This window comes from Camelus bactrianus, chromosome 23 (assembly GCF_048773025.1).
Source record: "Camelus bactrianus isolate YW-2024 breed Bactrian camel chromosome 23, ASM4877302v1, whole genome shotgun sequence".
Lineage (NCBI taxonomy): Eukaryota > Metazoa > Chordata > Mammalia > Artiodactyla > Camelidae > Camelus > Camelus bactrianus.
The window spans coordinates 2,066,489-2,089,206 of NC_133561.1; the positions used below are offsets into that span (position 1 = coordinate 2,066,489).

Below are 22,718 nucleotides of genomic sequence, written 5' to 3' on the forward strand. Positions count from 1 at the left end.
TCTGTTCTCCATGGCTACCATTTTGCAACTCCAAGAATATTATATGAACAGAAATCATACAGTATGTAACCTTTGGGATGGGCTTTCCCACTCAGCACAGTTCTCTGGAGATCCACCCAGGCTACTGAGTGAGTCAGCACTCCCCCCTGTTTACTGCTGAGCAGTGCTCTGTTGACCGTACCGCAGGTGCTGAACCACTCACCCACTGGAGGACATTTTTCTCTGCATTTTTGCTATCTTGAAAAAAGATGGCTATAAATAGCACTGGTTTTGTGTGAGCAGAAGTATTCATTTCTTTGCGATTAATGCCCAAGAGTGCAATTTCGGGCTCGTGTTGTAGTTTCCTGTTTAGCGCCTAAGTGTTTTCTAGGGTGGCGATGCCATTTTACATTCCCACGGGCACCTAGCATTTGGTGCCGCCACTGTTTTCTGTTTCAGGCATTCTAATAGAAGCACAGTGGTATCTTATGTGGTTTTAATTTGCATTTCCCCTTAGTCTAATTATGTGATGTGTGTGTGTATGGCCTCTCCTGCTCTGTGAATCTATGTGCTCATTCCTCCACCAATACCTCACAGCCTTGATTACTGTCACTTTACAATAAGCCTTAAAATCAGGTGGGTTTATTTTTCCCACTTTATTCTTCTTTTACAAAATTGTTTTGGCTATTCTAGTTCTTTTGCTTTTTCATATAAATTTTAGAATAAATTATCTATATCAACTGAAATGTTTCCAGGCTTTCAACAGGAATTTGGTTAAACCCGTGTTACCAGTTTTGAGAGACATGACGTCTTTATTATACTTGGTCTTCAAATCCAGTACCATGGTATGTTTCTCCACTTCTGTAGATCTTTTCTGATTTCTTTCACCAGTACTTTGTAGCCTTCAGAATACAGTCCTTGAATAGGAAACGAACTTAAGATTACCAAAGGGGAAAGAGAGGGGAGGGATAAGTTAGGAATTTGCGATTAACAGATTATACATAGATTATAACACATTATTACATATAAAATAAATAAACAGTAAGGACCTAGTGTATAGCACAGGGAACTATATTCAATATCTTGTAATAATCTATAATGGAAATTTGTCTGAAAAAGAATATATGCATATTATATATAAGTTATATATATTTCATATATGTATCTGAAATAAATAAATATATACAAAAACTGATTCACATATATATCTATAGTAGTATTGTTCTCTCTTTTATTTTGGCTAGAAGTTTGTCAATTTTATAATCTTTTCAAAGAACAGGCTCTTTGTTTCATTAATTTTCTCAATTATTTTTCTGTTTTCAGTTTCATTGATGTCTGCTCTTATCTGTAGGTTTTTCCCCTCCTGTTTGCTTTGGGTTTATTTTGCGCTTCCTTTTTCTAAGGTCTTGAGATGGAAGCTTAGATTATTTATTTGAGACTTTTTTCTTTCCTGATATATTTTTCTAATGTCATTTTTCATTCAGCTCTAGGCCTCTTGGTTCTTGGTTCTTTTTTGTTGGCACCTGGACATTTGGATATTCTAGATCTTATTTTAATCTGTTTTAATTGGATTTCTTTGGTAACATTCAGGCGGGGGAGGGGCTGACCTCCTTAACCCTGGGTGATAAGAGTGGTCCTCACCCTCCATTTACACCGCCCCAGAGGAGAGGAGGATGCTTGACGGCCAAGTAGATATAGTCAGTCTCCACTGACTCCAAGGGAGCTCGGCTCGTTTCTGGCAGGTAGAGCTGAATGTCCCAGCTCCCTTCTTGGTCTTCTCTGACACCACCTTGAGGGCGTGTTGGGGTCCCCTCAGTACAGTCTTGTGAAGGTGGAATCTAAGCTCCCTACTTGGCCTTTTTAAAAAATATATTTTTATACAAATTTTAGAGATTGCTTTCTATTTAAAATTATTGCAAAATTGTTGGCCATGTTCCCCGTGTGTACAATGCATCCTTGAGCCTACCTCATGCTTCGCAGTTTGTACCTCCCACCCCCGCCCCTCCGTAGTAACGCCCCCCCCACCCCACCTTTGCTGGTGCAGGGAGGGGGGACTGCAGCTTCTCTGGTGGTGTTTGACTGGAGGAGAGGGGTTATGGTCTGAAAGAGTGTTTTTTGGCTTGTTTTCTAGTTCAGTCTTGCTGGACTTCCCGTGTCCTGATCGTTTGGCTGGAGGGAGCAGAATTTTCTTTCGTTCTTGGAGGGCGATCTGTCTGCACTGGCATTTCCAGGTTGCTGGCTCCTGTGGCAAGTCTGGGCTCTCCAAGGAGAAGCTGGTCCAGGAGACTCAGCTCCTGAGCCCCCTCGCCGGTTTGCTCCACTCTCCTCTCCGACTTTCAGTTTTAGGTTTGTTTTGTAGGTAACGTCCAGGACGTGTAGTTGAACTTAGTGGGAAGACTAGGAAAATAGTGTCTCCCCCATCTTCCTAAAGACAAAGTCTCCTAAAATAGAAGGTTTAGTACAAACATTCACTTAATCTTGTTGGGTGCATCCTCCAGAGGTCTAGGCAGTGGTTTCAGACATCTGTCCACCCCGCCACCTCCTCCCACACACCATTTTTTTTTTAAAGAGCAAGAACATCTGAGGTTAACGAAAGGCAGCGTGGCTACAGTGGCAGCTGCTCAGTTGCAGTACAGCTTGTGGTCGGGTTTGTTTTGTTTTGTTTTCTTTTCTTTAATAACAGCTTTCTTGGGATACAGTTTGCATACCATACAATTCACCCATCCAAAGTGCACAGTTCAATTACATACCTACAATTCACCAATTCAAAGTGTACAGTTTTTTTTTTTTTTTTTGGAAGGGAGGTAATTAGGATTATTGATTTATTTTTATTTTTTATTTGAGTTGCTGGGGATTGAACCCAGGACCTCGTGCCTGCTAAGCACATGCTCTACCACTGAGCTACATGCTCCCCCCGCCCAGCTTGTGGTCTTTTTATTGTAGCATTTTAGATTGGCTCTGAATTCCTCTATATAATGCTTACTAATTATTAGTTAGTTCTTTTAGGGAGGGTGGCATTATAAGTAATAACATGTATATTTGCCTGCTAGGTAATGTTTAAGACTCTCTTGCATCTAAGCATTATTGAAGTTGCTCACAAGGGACAGATAATTTAATATTGACACAACCTTAAATAAATTGAAAAGGAATAGATCGGAGTAATGAGATTCATAAAGCTGTTAATATTAATGGGGAAACCTTTGGGGAAGCATGGTATAAAATCAAAGAAACTGGGAACCCTAGATGTAAAAGATGAAACTAGTTAATGGTGAAAAAGATGGTTATATTTGTTTCAATCTCTTTTCCAGTCAGACTAGTCTATGTCCTCAGAACAAGTTGTCAGTCTTTACCATCTCTGACGTAGAATTCTCAGAAATCAAAAGGGGTTGAAATTTGTAGAAAATAAGGTGTATTTCTTTTGGAATCAAGACAGCACTAAGCTTTATTTCTGAAATAAGTATGTGTTCACATGTCTGTACATTTGTGAAAATTACAGGTCATGTTCCTAGTCTAGGTATGCTGCAAATTTATTTGTGACTGAATTATCAGTGGCCGTCAGTGTGCTGAGCACTGAAGACGGATCTTCGAAGCTCGGCTGTTCCAGTCGGTGCGCCGGTGCTGGTGGTGATGTGGGGTCACGCCCCCAGCGGACAGGGTGCAGCCCCAGCGCCACACGCGGCAGCTCCACCGCGGCTGTGCTGGCGCCAGCGGCACGGAGGGCCGCTCCCCCGTTCCCACCCCCGAGAGCTGCCGTGACAGGCTCGGGCCTCCAGCCAGTCGGCGCGGAGGCGGGGGTGTCACTCTTTGCCGTCCCCCAGAGCCCTCAGAAGCCATAAAGCGGAGAGCTGAAACAGCACCCCTAGAGCTGCGGAAAAACATACTCTGACCTGAAAATACTCAGTTGGGTGTTTCCCTTTAAAATTGGCTGCAAGTGGTCTCAACTTTGCTTGACCAATATAATCAGTTCTATGACGGTATATTTACATGCTCCCCCCCCTCCAAAAAGCTTAAAATCCATCCCTTTCTCTTTTTTTCTAATCTCTACCACGCTGTTTGGAGCCCAGGGGTCACACACTATTACCTGGCTTGTGGATTTCTTTGCAAGAAAAACTCAAGGAGTCATTCCTTCCTTAACTGCTTGAAGAGAAACCATTTTGTCTGCTCTTTGCTCGCTATTTATGTGAACAGACTTGCTCTCTAGGGTCCTCCATAGCCTAGGAAACGCCGGGTTGTCCAGATACCTTCATATCTGTACAAGGTGTGTGTGCGTAGGGGTATGCACGTACAACACAGGTTTGCTTCCTCTGCACCGCGGCACAGATCACCCACAGTCACCCGTAGTCCACTGACAGCTGCACGCCTCTTTACAGACTCCCCTTCCCACCTGAACGTCTCAGTGAGGCAGGCGTCGAGCACTCAGCAGAGGAAACTCAGGACTTTTGCTTGAGTCTGAGGATAAAGGAATTGCCCGTTTCCGGGGTTTCACCCACAGGTCTTCCAAGAAGACAAAGCTTAAAGTGATGAAAATGGCGTTTTCCCCTAGACAGCACGTCTTGCTTTCAGAAAACACAGTAGGGAGCCATCTTTGGTGATGAGGGGGAAGCAAGAACGTGATTTCTCTCTTATAAAAAGAATCGATTTTAAACTTTGAACCGTGAGTGAACCTACTTTATTTTGCTTCGTTTATTTTTCAATTACCTCTCACCTAGATTAGCCATTTATAAATTTGTCATATGCAAAACTATTTACTTGAAGTGGGGTGCAGAGGTCAGTGGGAGAGCGTGTGCCTAGCATACGCAAGGTCCTGGGGTCAGTTCCCAGCACCTCCACTAAAAAATAAATAAATAAATGCCTAATCACCCCCCCAAAATAAACCACAAAACAGAATTAAAAAATTTAAAGAACTGCACTGAGAAACCATTAAAAACATTTACTTGAAAAACCATGTTACAAAGAAAGCATCTTTTTTTTTTTTTTTTTTTTTTTTTTTTTTTTTTTGTGGCTAAAGCAGACTTCGTGGATAAACGCACGTCTGTCTCGAGTCAAGCATTCAGCTGTAGGGGCCCTCTTCCTTCTAAGCCGCAGGCGTCTCCCTGCTGGCGAGAGCTGCAGTCACCAAACGCCGTGAGCGAGAACCTGTCTGCGCAGTAACTGAGCGAAACCAAATTGTTCTTACAGAGAGATTGGTTGGGAGCTGAACACTGGTCATTGTAAGACAGAATAACTCTCGTAGGAACATGTTAAGTCAAAGTAATTGCTTCTAATAACATCCAAGTATAGCAAACTCTTTCTACAGGGCAGAGGCCCCCGGTACCGGGGTCCTCGGGGTCCCCCAGTGCCCGTTGGCTGCTCACTGCTGCTCTCTGCGTGTGTGCCGCCTCGTCCGGCTCCCTTTCCCTCAGCGCCACCGTCGTGCTCCTGCCTTGTCCACCATTCAGATGTCCTTCAGGGGGTTTTCTTAGGATCTGCTCAACTGGTTGCAATGTGTACTCTCTTTTCACTTCCTCAAGTACTTCTCTTACAGCCCCGAATGGCAGGAGACAGGGGGAGAAATCGAAGGCTGTGGGCACACTGCAGGAAACAAGATGGTGGTCTGGGTCAGGGCGTTGCTAGTAGAGATGGGCAGAGTGGGCGGGTGTGCGATGCAGTCTAGAGGTGGGGTTTATGTGGCTTGCTGAGGGATTGCATGTGAAAAATGAAGAAAAGAAGAAATCAAGAGTAACTCCCAGGTTTCTGCTCCTCGAGACAGAACAGAAGGCAGGACCATTTTCTAAGTTAAGGATGAGGACAGGTCTGGAGAGAAATCATGTTAAGACTGAGATGCTGATGAGGAAACTATGTTAGTCTGGAAGGCTGACTGCCTTTCTAACTAGCAAATAGATCAAAAAAAATACATATATATTAGTTTAAAGACTAGTTTTCTAGCTTCTGTAACATATGGGGGATGGATTAGAAGGGCAGCCCTCTTCTGTGAGTTCTTCAGAGATTCTCTGTCACCGTCAGCATGTGGCTTTGTCTCCCTGGGGTCGTCTTTGTTCTACCAGGAAGAAGAGAGCAAAACCACGAGGCAGTGGGCATGGGAGGTTTCAGGGGGGCCGGGACTGGAGACTGGGGGAGCACACATCACTTCCGCTTGCATACCTGCATACAACACAGCCACATGCCACACCTGCCTAGGAGACGCGGTCTGGTTTACCCTCACGATGTGGACTTGGAAGAGCACTAGAAGGCGCCTATGCACCCGGACCCTCCAAGACAGCAGTCAGAGGAGGATCCTGGAGCTCAGGGATGTCTGCACTGGGGATCTAAATTTTGAAAATATGTAGCATAAGTTAGTATTTAAAAGCATAAGACAGGGCAAGATTCTTAGGGAGACGAGGACTAGGATCACGTGATTAGTGACTTTTATGGCCAAGTATTGTGAAAGAATAAGTCCATAAGAGACAAAAGTAGAGTTGGATGTGGACTAACCACCACCAGGCAGGGACTGAGAATGTGACCCTCCCCCTCTGAGCCCCAACAATCCTTCGGGGCTGCCAGTACCTTTGGCAGGAAGAAGGAAGGCTGAGAACTTGGAGGAACGAGGACCAGAGAGACCAGTTTGGGGCTGTGGAAGATGGAAAGAAAATGGATGAAGTGAAGTAAGCCAGAAAGAGAAAGAAAAATACCATATGATGTCATTCATATGTGGAATCTAAAAAGAAAAAAAGGACATTAATGAACTCATCTACAAAACAGAAACAGACTCACAGACACAGTAAACAGTCTTATGGTTACCAGGGGAAAGGGGGTGGGAAGGGATGAATTTGGGAGTTTGAGCTTTGCAAATGTTAACCACTATATATATAAATAGATAAAAAACAAATTTCTTCTGTATAGCACAGGGAACTCTATTCAATATCTTGTAATAACCTTTAATGAAAAAGAATATGAAAATGAATATATGTATATATATTTGTGACTGGGACGTTGTGCTGTGCACCAGAAATTGACACAATGTAACTGACTCTACTTCAATTTAAAAAAAAAAAAGACAAAAATGGATGAAGTGTTGAGCAGGGTATCTGTACTCTTAGGGTCTAGAAAGGCAGCGAGGATGGGTAGGTCTGTTTCTAAGTCACCTTTTTTGCTGTGGGTTCTTGGGCAAGTTCCTTAAACGCTCTAGTTGCTCATTCGTAAGATGGAGATAATTGCAGTAACTTTCACCGAGAGTTGTGGGCATTGAATGAGATAAGATACAGAAATCATCAGCACAGGGACTGCCACGTGGGCAGGGCTCAGTCTGTTTAGTTCTTATTTCAGTATCTTTGAGAAGCATTTACAGATGTGCAAATGGCCTGTGCATCATTTAGTAAATATTTGCTGAATGAGTAAGCACATACGTCGTAAAGGCGCGGCTAATCTCAGTGCCGTTAGGGGATTTTAATGATAAACCACCACATAAACAAGTGTCATACAGAGAACATCGTTGTCTCAGGGACGAACAACAAACATTTCAATATCACAAGACGCGCAAGTTAAATTTCAAGGCATTTGGCAAAATTGCTGTGTAATTTCTTTGATTTAGGAAGCCTAGATTTTCTAAGACAGTTTACGAGTGAATTTTTTAGAATTGAAATCTTACGGCAGGAAAAATGACAGACATTTCATATTTTGCTGAGCTTAAAAAATTCTGTAGTTAATTCTTCTTTAAGCATAACTGACTACTCTCCATCAATACTAGTTTCAGTTCTCAAATCAATAGGCTGGATGTTTGGGGGGAAAAATCTAATTAGTCTCACTGAGGGGTTACCTTCCTAACTCGGGGGAGGTGCCCCGGCGCTCCCGAGGTATTGACTGGGATGGAAGCCCCTTTTTAACGGCCCCCCGTGAGGTCGGTGTCGGTGCCCTGGGCAGCACGTGGAGCCGCAGCAGCTGTGGAGACTCTCGCTCTGTTCCCTCCCGGCTCTGTCAGCTCCACTTTGCTACATCTGGTAAAGCAGGCGTTTCACTTAGGTTTCCTGCAACTGGGATGTTGTTCCCCAGAGAGACAGGCGTCATCACTGAGCAAAACAAGAAGTGTCTCATCCCAGATCCTGGTCCTGAGGCGGCACCAACACCCGACTGGAGGGGCAAGGGAAGCAACGTCAGCGTTCACCTGTTCCAGCTGGAGATGCCTTGTCACGCTCATCCGTCCCCGCCCCCAACTCACTGCTCTCTCTGCATCAGCTCCTCTTGGAATGCCTTTCTCCACCCGTTTCCCCCACGGAGTGCAAACCTGTCCTTCAAGACCCAACTCGAAGGTCACTTTCTCTTTGACGCCTTTCTCTCCTGTGGGAACGGCTTCCTCTGCTTTGCTGCCAGAGTATCTCACGTTTGCTGAGACGGAAGCGCTTTTCCAGGAGTCCTCACTGTTCCTTACTGCGTCTCCGTCCCTCTGACTCCAGAACTCAGCACGGTACCTGGCACCCCTTTGCCTGAGAGCATCTTCCTCTGAGTGCATGGATCCTTGAGGGGTCGGATGACGTGGTGCCTCTTTGCTGTGATACATTGACCAGCCTTCTCCCTGGAAGTGTTTTGCCCCCAGGGGATGTTTGGCTGCAGCCACGGACAGACTCAGTGGTCACAGCCGAGGGGGGAGGGTGGGGCTCCCGGTGGGGCTCCCGGCACCCCGAGGCCAGGGATGTTGCTCACCGTCCTGCCACATGCAGGACACATCCCGCAAAGTAATGGTCCGGCCCCAAATGTCACTCACACCCAGACTGAGAAACCTCAAGAAGGCTGAACAGTCACACTTTCCACGGGGTCCACATCGACCTGCACGGGGTCAGGGACTGTTTAGGTACTGCTGCTCCCAAGCAGTATCTCCAGCCCAAATCTGAGTCTTAATCTCCTGACCCAAATCTGTCTTCCCACTCCCACCCCCTCCTCCTCTCCTTGCTCTCTTCCTTAACATGTTTACTCAGCATCTCCACCTGCATATCTCAAGATGCCGAAAACATACGTCAGAAAGAAAACATCATTTTCTTGGGGCCCTCCTTTTCAATGACATATATTCTCCTAATTAATGTTCTTGCTGTTTACCCAGTGGCCCCAGCCAAAAATCTTATATTCACCTTCGACATGAAGTAAGCCCGCCTAAATCCTTCTCTTCTGTCCAGGACCTTATCACCTCTTGTCTCGGCAACTGCAAGCTCTCTAAGTGCGTTCCTTGACCCTCTGCAGCCCTTTTCACATTACTATGGGGATGATTTTTTTTAAGGTATTGCTTTTTCAGGATTATAAAATTAATATGCAATAATTGCAATAATTTGTAAATACCAAAAACAATAAAGGGGAAATACAATTCACTTGTTATGTTACGACACCCCAGTGCCTTTCTGTTAGTTCCCTTTTCTATGCAAATACTCTCTATTACTTACACTAATTTGTAATTTTATGCCTGTACATCTTTTTTTCACTTTTGTCAAAAATTTCCATAATACTAGATTCTTTTTTTAAATTTGCATCCTTTTTTATTGAAGTAGAGTCAGTTTACAACGTTGTGTCAATTTCTGGTGTACAGCATAGTGATTCAGTCCTACAGATACATACATACGTTCGTTTTCATATTCTTTTTCATTGTAGGTTAGTATAAGATATTGACTATAGTTCCCTGTGCTGAACAGTAGGACCTTGTTTTTTATCTATTTCATATGTAGTAGTGTGTATCTGCAAATCCCAAACCCCCAATTTATCCCTTCCCACCCCTTCCCCCCTGGTAACTATAAGTTTGTCCTCTCTGTCTGTGAGTCTGTTTCTGTTTTGTAAATAACATGTTCATTTAACACTAGGTATTGTTGAGTCGTTCCGAGACAACTGTGTATCTGAACGTTGTTCTAATTATGCAGGGAAACACTTGGATCAGCCTCTCGGGCCACGAGGGACTGAGTGTGATAAGCGAGGTCTGTGACACGTGGTGGTGCTGTAGTGTGTATCTCACGCTCTAGGACGCTGAACAGTGAATCCGCTGGCTGGCTGGGCCCCTCTGCTCAGCTGCGGTGGCCTCCAGCACATCCCGTTTGCCGCTGTGACGGTCTGCCCCTGCCTCATATGTCAAATGTCAAGACAGTGTGGGTAAAAGGTGGTCAAATGTGAGAAGCTCCACGTCCTATAACCTCGTGTAAGAGGCCGAGCTTGGCACGGGGATGACCAGGCTTCCAGAATGTCAGATGGGACCCTCACTCCCTTAGACTTACCATTTGTGGTGGTGCCTTTCTGTTGAGGTGTTTTGGGGGATTTAGAAAATTACGCTTCTGTCTTAAATGTTGAGTCTCTCGACTTCCTTCTAAGTCATCTTGATCAGAAAACCTTTAATTTGCCCAGTGGTGTCTGTGTCTGTGTCTAGTGTTCTGGTCTGTGATGGCTACTGGCACTGTGACCTTTCACACCTCCCTCTCTTCGCTCTCCTGCCTGGGTCAAGGGGTGTCACGGCTGCCCCCACCCGTCCTTCCAGCCGGTAATTGTGGGATGATGGCCACCTAGTCCCCGAGCCAGTGCCTGACTCATGGGGGTCATGAGGGCTTCACCCCAGACGCAGGCTTCAAGCCTTGAACCAGACTCAACGCCCCTCACCTTGCCTGGATCCCATCTGTCTCTTATTTTAATTAGGCCGAAAGTCGTTGAGTTTTGCTTTTTTAAACCTAATCTGAAAATTACACTCTTTTAATGAGAGTTGTGTCTTGTGGGTTACTAAATTGTTTGTTCTTTCACCATTTTACATCATGTGTTTTTATTGTTTCTTATTGAAGTAGAGTTGGTTTACAATGTGTTAATTTCTGGTATATCCATAGTGATTCAGTTATACACACATATATACATTTTTTCATATTCTTTTTCATTATAGGCCATAACAAGATATTGAATATAGTTCCCTGTGCTCTACAGTAGGACCTTGCTGTTTATCTGTTTTATATATAGCAATGTGTATCTGCAAACCTTGAACTCCTAATTTATCCCTCCGCACCCCCTGGTAAACATAAGTTTGTGTTCTGTGTCTATGAGTCTGTAAATAAGTTCATTTGTGTCGTTTTTTAAAGATGCTACATATGTGGTGTTTGTCTTTCTCTGGCTCACTTCACTGAGAATGATGATCTCCAGGTCCATCCATGTTGCTGCAAATGGCGTTATTTCATTCTTTTCTATGGCTGAGTAGTATTCCATTATGTATACATATACCACACCTTCCTTATCCAGTCATCTGTCACACATCATGTGTTTTTAGTGGCTTCCTGGGTTTTCCTGACGTTCCCGCATGGATTTTATTTTGTTTGTCTGGTTCTCCCGCATGCTGAACCTCTTGGTTGCGAGGCTTTCCTGTCTGAATCACGCATCTCTCAGCAGCGCCCTGCTCTCTGCCCCTCTGAGGGCGCTCTTATTTCCTGTGAGTTCACGATCCAGGATCTGACATAGCCACCCCCCCCAACTTGCCTCCTGGCCCTGTAGTTTCCTGGGGGTTATAGTCCTAAACAGATGTAAAGAGAAAGGTGGCATGGGCTGGAAGCTCGTTTTCAGATGGGCTCAGACTCTGGGTATTCAAGAGAGGGAATGGAGCTTGGGAGGTCACACAGCCCTGGGCAACATTTCAAGTGGGTGGGTTTGATTTTACCCTGAACACGAAAGGAACCATTAGGGATTCTAAGCAGGACTGTGACGTGTCCAAACCAGCACTCTCGCTGGATCACTTCCCACTCAGATCAGAGCTGGTTTCTCCACTGCTCTGCCTAAGTCACAGAGACTCACTGCTCTTCTCTAAAACGTACGTGGAGTGTGTGGTTGTGACAGACAGAACCTAGGCAATGATAAGGATTTTTGTGCTTTTAGGCCTTTGTTGATATAGATAGATACCAAGTGACAATTGTCCAGTCTCTGAACTTTCCATTTTTCAAAGTTCACCCAATCAAGGGGGAGGGTATGGCTCAGTGGTAGAGCACGTGCTTAACATGCACGAGGTCCTGGGTTCAATCCCCAGCACCTCTGCTAAAAAAAAAAATAATAAAATAAAATATTAAATAAACAAACCTATTTATCCCCCCCAAACAGAAAAAGAAATAAATTTTTTTTTAAATCTTTACCCAATCCTTGCTTTTTGTACATTTTCCATCTGTTCCAAAGTCAGGAATTTCTTGGAATTTCATGCAAAGTTCTAGTATATGTATCTGAAGTCATTAAACCTATAAAAAAAGAGAAAAAGTGAGAATTACCTGCATCCTACAGCTTGGCTGTGTGTCCCAGAACTAACAGATGAATGGTTAGAAATTTATGAACCAGAACATTTTATTAAACAGCACATCTTACATCTAAAGTTTAATGACGTGTAACAGTTACAAGACGGGGGCCCAAATTTCTGTGAAGCTCTTCAGTCATTTCTGAATCACCAGAGAAAAGGTATTATTATTTTTCTAATTAATTTTAGTGTGTACTTTATCGTGGTTTAAGTCTTTGAGTGTCTGCGATCTCCGTCTGCACACACACTTCTATATTTAGCAGATTTGCTGATGAATTAGAACCTCTCCGAGGGGAATTTCATCTCCTCTCCCGTGTCTGCAGCTCTGCCCTCATTTTAATAACGCCCTCCAACCTCTGCTGTGGAGCCAAGCTGTCTCAACACGTGACTTATCTTCTTGTTCAGCTGTTTGCTTCTGGGAAACAGAGGCTGGTGTTTTTTTAATTTGGGGCGGGGGGAGAGGTAATTCAGTTTATTTATTTATTTATTGTAATGGAGGCACCGGGGATTGAACCCAGGACCTCATGCGTGCTAAGGATGCGCTCTACCACTGAGCTATGCCCTCCTCCCCTTTTTAAAATGTAGTTTTTGTTTTGTTTTTTGTTTTTTGGGGGGAGGTAGTTAGGTTCATTTATGTATTTGTTTTTCCAGTGGAAGTGCTTGGGTTTGAACCCAGGACCTTGTGCACGCTAAGCACATGCTCTACCAGTCAGCTCTACCCTCCCCAGTTGTCATTTTATTTGTTGTATCACTTTGCACAGTCCTTGACACACTGTTTGTTTAACACACAGCGGTTAGCACTCATGCTTAGTTGCTGGTTTGCTTTAGCGCGGGAACGAATCACCTGGTCTGTTACAGACCTGCAGGCTCCTCTCCAGCCCCACCCCTCCTCCCTCCCTCGTGGTCCCGGCTCTAAGTGCCTGCCTTCACAGAACACTTCCAGAAAAATTTCTAAAGTTCCATTCACATATTCTCACAACCGCTTGGCTGATTTCTGAAATTCTACCCGCAGAACCTCATTGCTTTAGCACAGACTCAGAGGCAAATGTAATTGAGAGGGGTAATGCTGAAAGGTACTACGGGCTTTTGCAGTCCATGTTGAACGAAGTATCTAAGCGTTTATTTTACAACACGGAGGAGAAGGAGCCCAGTTACAGGGTGGAGGTTTGTCGGCCGGGGCGCTCAGGCAAAGTTTTCCACCATCACTTTGCGGCCCCAGTTTGGGTACACTCTCTGATGATGAACTATCCCTAGGGAATAAAAAGCCTAGGTAAAGACTGACTCACTCTGATATTCCTGTGCCATCTGGCTGTCATCACTCATTTAATTCCACTATTCTTGTTAGTGGAAGGAGGAAGGCAGCTGGATGGACAGCACCCCCCAACGCCTCCTCTTCAGGGGAGTTTAGTATCGACCTCTTTCGACTGGATCTGCCATCCAGACTTCTGATGATTGCTCCGCTCTCCCCGGGCTCCTCTTGAAGCTTCCCACCACTTCCAGGACTCAGAGCGGCACGATACTCTTGTGAACGCGCGGCAGGCAAACTCCACCTCAGCGGGAGGTGACTTCATGTCTTCCTGGTCCTCTCGTGTATACAGTCCGTGTTTTGAGCATCGTGGTCCCTTCTGTAACACTATCTTTGTGACTGTACCTTCTCCTAATTTCTTGCTTCAAGGGACAGAAGCAAGCTTTGTCACTTGGGGTTTTAAACAGCACACTGCCTTGAAAGGCCAGCTTTCCTGCGGCCTGGGGTGACAGCAGCGGAAGAGCTCACGTTCTCTCCGAGACTCAGAGTCCGGTGTCTGCCGGGCACACCTAGAACAGCAGAGATCTGCAGGAACGTCCTGTCTTCCTAGTCACTGTGATTTGGTGAAACCAACTTGTTGCACATCGGCGTCCTCCTCTGTAACGTAAGGTCCACAACATTGGACTTGACCTCACTTGAAAAGCAAGGAACAGGGAAACACAACTGCAAAAACTTTTGAGCTGAAAAATGTCGCCAGTGATGGCCAATCATTTACCTGAAGTTAATGTTGGTATCACCAGATCAACGTCGTAATAAATCCTGTCACTAAAATTCATTAGTTTGTCTCCTTTCTTCATCTACGTATTCATTCCTTGTCCCGTAAATATTCACTGAACGCTAAGTAATTTTCGTGCCAAGTAATTTTCTGGGGGTTACACAGGTAAATAAGACAGGAGAGGTCTCCACCCTCGTGGAGGTATGTTCTGCTGTGTGTGTGGGTCTGTGTGTGCTGGAGGAGAGACGAGAGTCACGCATGGTGAACGTTACTGAGAAGGAAACTGACGGAGAGTCGTCAGGCCAGGGTGTTGGAAGAGGTGGGCAGGAGATGTCCTAAGGGGTGAGAATTTTGTTTTATTTTATTTTATCTTATTTTATTTTTTAACTTCTTACAAGATTTTTTTGAGATGTATTTTTCCTTTTATTGAAGTACAGTCAGTTACAATGTGTCCATTTCTGGTGTCCAGCATCATGTTTCAGTCATACATACACACAAATATATTCACTTTTATATTCTTTTTCACCACAGGTGACTACAAGGTATTGAATATAGTTCCCTGTGCTGTACAGTAGGTCCTTGTTGTTTATCTATTTTATATATCATAATTACTGTCTGTAAGTGGAATTTTTTGATCTTATTTCTAATGCATGCTGTTTATTCACCGCATAGCCCATTCAGTTTTCCATACAACTGACTTTGAAAAACACGCGGAGGCAGAAAAATAAACCTACTATAAATCACTGAATTCAGTAATTCACGGTTTCTGTTGAGTATTTCAGAGTAACTTTAGGACGTGAGCATCTGTTTATATCTCTTAGGTTTCTCGTAATGGAACAGTGATGTGGCACCTTTCCAGGGAGCGCCGACAGTACTTACAAACATCATCTTATTAAACTTCATATTCTTGGCCACATGAGATGCAAATGGTTTTGTTTGAAGTGAAAGCCACTCAGTGGGGAAGAGGGGTCATGAGCTGATTTAAGTTTCCCCAAATTCAGTCTGGGTGCTCTTCGGAGGCCCCAGGACAGGAAGGTGCAGTGGAGGCAGGGAGACGGGCTGGGGAGGCTGTGCTCAGGTGGGGACCGTGAGGCCGGGAGCTGGGCTGCTGGATGCAGGGGTGCTGAGCCGGAGACGGAGTCCGGATTTACAGCGAGAGCAGCACCAGCAGGTCCCGGGGACAGCCGGGGCTTGCGGGTGGGGGAGAAGGAGAAATTGGGGGCAGGTCTTGACTTGCTGGCTTGAGGGTGGTGCGGTCTTTACTGAGCTGGGAGCATATCTGAAGGGGGAGTCAGCCGTGCTCTGTCCGTTTTTTCTGTCTCAGAGGTCCCCAGGGGAGAAGTCAGGGGGCAGTTGTGGGTTTAGGTCCGTGCCACATGCAGAAGTCATCTCTGGAGATGCCTATCTAAGCGACACAAATACACAGGTGTTGAAAGCATCGAATTCGGCCAGCTTCTCTAGAGAGCGGCAAAGACGGGAGAGGATGGTGACGAGGACACTGCCAGCCATCCATCCCGAGCACTGATTACTGACCAGATGTGGTTCCCAGCACTTGTCCTGCGTCAGCTTGGTTCGTTTCCACAGTAGTCTTAGTTGGCAGGTGCTCGTGTTATTCCTATTTTAACAGATGAGGAAACTGGAGAACAGAGAGGTTAAGGAACCAGCCCAACATCACACAGTTGTCAGAGGTAAAGAAGAAAATCCAGCTTATAAGATTCCTAGGTTGATGCCAGCTATGGTGCTTGGCGGAGAAGGCACGGCTTTTAGAAACAAACAGACTTGGATTCGAATTTTGATCTGTTTCCTGCTAGTTCTATGACCCTAGGGAAGTTTTCTCACCTATAAAAACGAAGACAAAATCTATTGTAAGATTACTGTTAGTGTTAATATACGTCAAGCACCTGGTATCACGTCCAAATCTAGTAGACGGGTAATAAATGGCATATGGAAAGGTGTATGTCTGAATAGATTTTCTCCTATATTACACATCTCCTCCTTTTCAAACATCTGTTAACAGCGTTAGAAGATTTGCTTTACAATCTAGTAGACATGAGTGGCAATGTCATGCATGTGTTTTAAGAGGTTCAGGCGTAGAAAATCAAGTAGCGTGTGGCTTTGAGCGTGTACGCTAGTTTACAGTCTCCGTAACAACTTAGGGGAAACTTGCACAAAACAACCTGCTGTCTGAGCACAAATTGATGTTCTGCGACTTTATTGTCATTTATCCCCTTATCTTGAATAAATGTGCCTTGTTTTACAACTGCTAGAAGCCGAGGGGAAATCTATTAAAGGACTCTGCCACCTTTCACATTCAAAAGGTCACTTGCATTTTGTAAATACAAGTGGACGGATCTATCATCCCGTCAGAAAGCTGCCTCCCCTGTCAGCCCAGGGCCTCCGTCCAGGGAGATGTGACACCTCCTAAATGCTCTGGGCTCTTTAGAGCGAGAGAAAGCAGAAGCCGCTGGCACTGGCCGCGAGTGGAGTCAGTGAGTAACCCTCATCAGATCCCAATCCTATCTGCCCCGCCTTAATTTCCTAGAGGAAAAAAAAAGTCTGCCACATCTGGGAGTTGCTTCAGGTGGTTTTCATGGATGCGGTTTGTGTGAAAAGAGTCTGTCTGAAATCTGAGGTGGTCTCACTCCTGGAAGTGAAAGGTCTTGTTCATTAGAAGGCAGCTGTAGGAGGTGGGCCACCAGGGAAGAGTAGGGACGGGAGTCCCAGGGGCCGCACCCTTTACATCAGAGACTCTCAGCCGCTAGTGCTGGGAAAATTATATAAATAAACACCAGCCCTGCAGGGAAAGCCGTGTCCTCCGGGTTGCGGCCCCTTGATGCACCGAGGCTCGAGGGCTCGAGGGCTCCAGGACATGCTCACCCGGCTGAGTTCTGCTGCTCCTTCGGGGTCCAGACCAGCCCCAGGCCTCCCGCAGCCACGCTAGGCGCTCTCAGGGGGTCGCACAGGCCGACTGTCGTCCCGAGGGCCCCAGGGCACCCACTGGCTGGGGTCACGTAGCCCCCGAGACACAGCGAGCGTCGCTTGTTGGCACAGGGCGGTGGATTCAAGTGGCCTTGTCACGTCTCCTGCTGGCAGGTTGACTTCTCTGTCTGAGCCTGGTAGCCCCTCTGTGAACTGTGGCTGTGGCTGTGGCTGTGGCTGCGACATCGAGCTGCTGAGGGTGAAAGACACAGACTGTACCAAGTCCCGCGAGGATGGGAGAGCGATTAGCTCCTGGGCGTCACTAAGCCCGAAGGAGTAAGAAGAGCAGGGACCTTTCTGTGCCAGGATCCCTTAGTTCAGGTCCAGCCTCGTAGGGCTTGGGTCCGGAAGCCAGCCCAGGGGACAGAATGTGATCCCGGTGAGAGGAAAGGGCTCCGAAGGGAAGATCTCGATTCCAGCAGACATGGAACTGAGCAGGGGGAAGCCACAGCAGGGCGGGGGCTGCCGGATGCCCCCAGCCTGGCCGCCTGCGGGGAGAGATTCCTCTCCGGCCCGGGCGTGGGTGCGGCAGCGAGGGCAGATGCGAGGCGGAGCCGAAGGGGGGCTGGTGAGCCTGGAGCCCTAGAGAAGGGTCGGGAGACAGGTGGGCTTGGGACCTGGGGGAAGAGGACCATGCGGAGCCCCGGGTAACACTCTGAAGCCCGTCGTAGAGACTGGGTGCGACGGGCGAGTCTGAGTCAAGATCTGAGAGGCAGCATCACCCAGAAAAAGAAAGCAGGAATTTAAGCTAAAGAGACCGCGCCCTGAAGGTAGAAATGCTGTGGGACTGGGAAAGGACCGTGTCCCCCGCAGGGGAGAGGAGGGACTGCGCCGGCCGAAGGGCCTTTGGGGAGGGTGGCCAGCCAGGCTGTCACCTTGCTGTTGCCCTTGCCCGTGGTTGAGATGTGTCCCCAGGAATGAGGCCGGGTCGAGCCTGCGTGCAGGTGGGAGTCGGACTCAGGAAGGCTGTGAGCTGAGCAGGGTGAGCCCTCACAGGGGCGAGCTTTCTGAACGTGCAGACTGGACGGGCGCGGCTCCCCAGGAACGGTCTGCAGCGTGGAGGCAAAACCGCTCACGCGGGCGATCGAGGCCTGCAGGGACCCGGCTCCCACACCCTTCCCGGGTTCGGCCTTGCCCTCCGGCCCGCCGTGCGTTGCAGCCGCACGAACCACTCATTTCCCTGACGGGCCCGACGCCCGCTCCCCGCCGGAGGAGCTCTGTCTTCTATGCACCCTGCTCTCCAAACGGAGCAAGCTTACAAGGAAGGCAAATGACAAGAAAATTAAAGCAGTGGAAATGCCACTCGTGTTCTAGGTTTGTTCCCCTAATATTAGATCTGTAAGTGCATGTACTTAAAGCCCATTTGGACGTCTTGGCAGCATCTTTTCTTGCTGTTGTTGGAATTATTTTATGAAAATAAATGTGAACCCCAAATTATGGTAGAATGATGGACTTGGGAGTAGCAAAAAAGGAAACCATGTCTTTTCTGTAAGTTGGTACTGAGGCGGGGGGAGGATAGAGCGCATGCTGAGCACTGAGGTTCAATCCCCAGCACCCCCACGAACAACAACAACAAATCACTGAAGAGAAAAAACTCTTACAAAAAATTAGAAGCCATTTGTCCCATGTTAGAGGAATGGGTAAAAAGGCGTGATACATTAACTGGATAAAAACAGAAGTTGGCACTGAGGGCTTGGAGCGTTTGCTGGACAGGGAGGGACGAATTTGGTGACGTCTTAATGCGTCTCCCCTCCTCCGAGCCAGGCACACGTCCATGTCCCTCGGGCATCCTCCGCGCGGCTCCGTGGCTGCAGTCGGCCCACTGCAGTGCGCTCGTATCTCTTCTCCGCTGTCTTCGTGGTGACGCTTATGCTAAGCAGAGCGTCCGACAGCCCGGGGCTCCTCAGGCTGCTGGGGCAGCTGTGGGCCTCCCTTCCTGCACGAGTTACTGTGCGTTGAACGTGCACGCACGGGAACCCTTACCCAGTATGCACAGACCACCGACTCCCATGTCTGTGTCATCTCTTGACCGTAAGCTCCGTGAAGAGAGGGCCTGTCATCTTTCTTTCTATATCTCCTGCACCCGGCACATAGATGCTAAAAAAATATTTTGCTGATCGAATGAATGCATGAGTGGTTGCGGTTGGACACTGCGAATAACAACTAAAGTAAACTTTCAAAAGATAAATGACCTCCGTACGGACCCCGTAGAGATTGTGTTTCAAAACGTTACTGTCCATTAAAGCAAGCAGTCCCAGAAGATTTTTAGCTGCATAAAAGTTTTCCCATTATTCTTTAATTGGTGCCCGGCAGCTAAAACTCCTGATGTTTTTGTCTGTTTCCCTGAACAATAGATATGGATTCTCTCCTAGGTCTCCCTGAAGTGAACAGCGATCTGTAAACATCCTGTAGCTTCAATATATTGATTGAAAAGCTGGATTCTTCACTTAACGTTTGCCTTTTTGTTACTCGTATTATCTTAAAAGTTGTATTTATATGCAGGATCTATTTGTAAAAGTTTTAAATAGCACTACTCTTGGATGGGGATGGGAGAGAAATTTCTTAGCCCTCCAGGAATTAACTCCAAAGAAACTGCATTCTAGCCCCATAATTATGTCTGAGTCAATAGCTTGACTGGGGGGGGGGGAATCTTTATATTGCAAGTTAAAAACATTCTAAACATGAAAATATTGAGGAAAAACCTCAAAAGGTCGCATTCAGAAAATTTACATGGAATATTTGAGTGGAATTTTCTTCTTTCATTCATACATACATTTTTTTAAATGAAAAATTTTAATGAAAAAATTTTAATGAATTATGTGTCAGGTGCAGGCTATATAGAAAGAAAAAAGACAGCCCCTGGCCTCACCGAGCTCATGGTTAAGAGATGGCGATTATTAACATCCATATGGAGATTATGTCTCTTAAACTCAAGGGGAAAAAAATCCAGCTTTGAGTTAGAATATCTGTCTTTATGTTGAGGTGCTCTTAGTCATTTTAGAAAATGAAATTTCTTAAACTAGATTTAAAGGTACATTTTTACAAAGGAGACTGATAAGGTAATCAGAACAGTGAAAATTCAAGGACTGTTTTAAGTTTGTTCCCCTAATATTAAACCAGAAAAGGCAAGTACTTTAAATACACTTGAATTTTTATAGTAAAAATTATACAGTAATTTATAGTAAAAGAGAATAATTTATAATTTATAGTAAAAGAGATTTATAGTAAAACACAATGGTTCCCCTTCAAGAGATGGAAAAAATGAAAAGATAAATAAAAGTAAATAGCTTTTTTTTATCTTGTCTAAAATTTAAAACCTCTGTATTACAGTGTCATGGTTTTATAAGCATGCTCTTGAGATGTGGATCAAAGAGAGCAAGATTATAGGGTTAATTCATGTATTTTACACTATTTGTATTTTTGTGTATCAAGAAGCTTAAGTGTCCACCGGAATGCGGGCAGCGACCGGGGGCCGGGTGTCTTGAGAGGGTGGATAACGCTGCTGGTGGACGTCAGTGACAGATGAGTTTCAGATCAGGGTGGACCAGCCGGAAGCTGCAGGGTGGCCTCTTTGATGGAATCCCAAGGGCAGAGCGGGGAGGGTGGACCCCTCATTCAACCTTTGTGGTGTTGATTGGCCAATAAGGAAGCCGCGTAATCCAATACATCTTTGAGAAAACCTCTGAGTAACAGTAGATGTGAATACAGGCGTTATCTTCATATTGAGGGAGATAAGCGAGGCAAACCACTGCTTATCTGGACGATCGTTTCTTATGACACATCTAGTTAGCTGGTCCACGCTTTCCTTTTCAGCTTTTCCTCCAGCTCTATTCTGGGTCCCTACAGGGAGAAGAGGAGGGGGAATTAAAATGCTTGCTTCGTGCCTAGAAGATGCCGTGCCGTTGGTTTGACGGTGGCAAGATCAGCTCCTTAACTGTTTGTTTTGTCTATAACCAAGGACCTCAAAGAGCTGTCTGTCCACAGGTGGCCCACAAAAAAGCCCCAGGGAGGGAGGAGGCTGAGGAATGCCGCGTGGTCCTGGCGGTCGCAAAGGCAGGGAGTGGACCGTGTATTCAGGGTGAATTTCCTGGTCTCAGAGGAGAAGCTAACAAGATGTGGGATTGCACATTCTGCATTCACTAGGGTGGGGCTGACTCCCTTGACCCTCACTCCCTTCTTTTGTCTCTTTAAAATTCCTGTCACTGATACTAATTAAAGAAATTAAAAAGAGATTATTTGCAGACTATTCTATTTCACATATATAAATTCTACACTCAGAAGAGAAATAGGAAAAGGAGAAGGGAAAATATTGGTTGACATGACTCCAGAAAAGTTATCTGATATTTGCCACAATTGTGTGCACTGGTAACTTCAGACAGACAGAAAAATAAGATCTTCAATCCTCATTTTGAATTAAAAAAAAAAATCTTCAACAGTGATTATCAAACAGGGCTTCTCCTAACCCTCCTGCACTGCTGGTGGGAATGCAGTTTGGTGCAGCCACTGTGGAAAACAGTATGGAGATTCCTCAAAAGACTAGGGATAGACTTACCATATGACCCAGGAATCCCACTCCTGGGCATATATCCAGAAGGAACCCTACTTCAGGATGACACCTGCACCCCAGTGTTCACAGCAGCATTATTTACAATAGCCAAAACATGGAAACAGCCTAAATGTCCATCAACAGCTGACTGGATAAAGAAGTTATGGTATATTTATACAATGGAATACTACTCAGCCATAAAAACTGATAACATAATGCCATTTGCAGCAACATGGATGTTCCTGGAGAATGTCATTCTAAGTGAAGTAAGCCAGAAGGAGAAAGAAAAATACCATATGAGATCAATTATATGAGGAATCTAAAACAAAACAAAACAAAACATAAATACAAAATAGAAACAGACTCATAGACATAGAATACAAACTTGTGGTTGCCAGGGGGGAGGGGGTGTGAAGGGACAGACTGGGATTTCAAAGTGTAGAATAGATAAGCAAGATTATACTGTATAGCACAGGGAAATATACACAAGATCTTGTGGTAGCTCACAGCGAAAAAAAGAATGTGACAACAAATATATATATGTTCGTGTATAACTGAAAAATTGTGCTCTACACTGGAATTTGACCCAACATTGTAAAATGACTATAACTCAATAAAAAAATGTTAAAAAAAAAAAAGGGCTTCTCCTAAATACTGTTTTGGGTCTGGAAGAACATACTGTTTGTGGAGGCTGGTTTCCAGAATTATCAATCTGTTTTACCACGAATGAGACAGGTGTTTTTGGAAGGTCTCTTTACTCTGATGTTTACTTTCTTCATTTTCAACATCAGGTGGTGTACTAAATGATTTCCAAGTTCTCTTCAACGTCTTGGCAGTCTCTGGATGTAACGACTTCTACCTAAATTGAATCTTCTTCCTTTTCCCTGTTGGCCCCATCCATGTGCAAAGGAAAAGATTTTAGTATCTTCTCAATAGTGAAACAAGACGT

At 45.4% G+C, this 22,718-nt stretch overlaps 1 non-coding gene across 1 annotated transcript; it reads left to right on the top strand.

The window, feature by feature from the left end:
* The first annotated feature begins 11,903 nt into the window (after positions 1–11,903).
* On the top strand, positions 11,904–11,976 carry TRNAV-AAC (transfer RNA valine (anticodon AAC)). The gene has a single exon. It is a non-coding gene; the product is annotated as a tRNA-Val (tRNA).
* Positions 11,977–22,718: the final 10,742 nt, after the last annotated feature.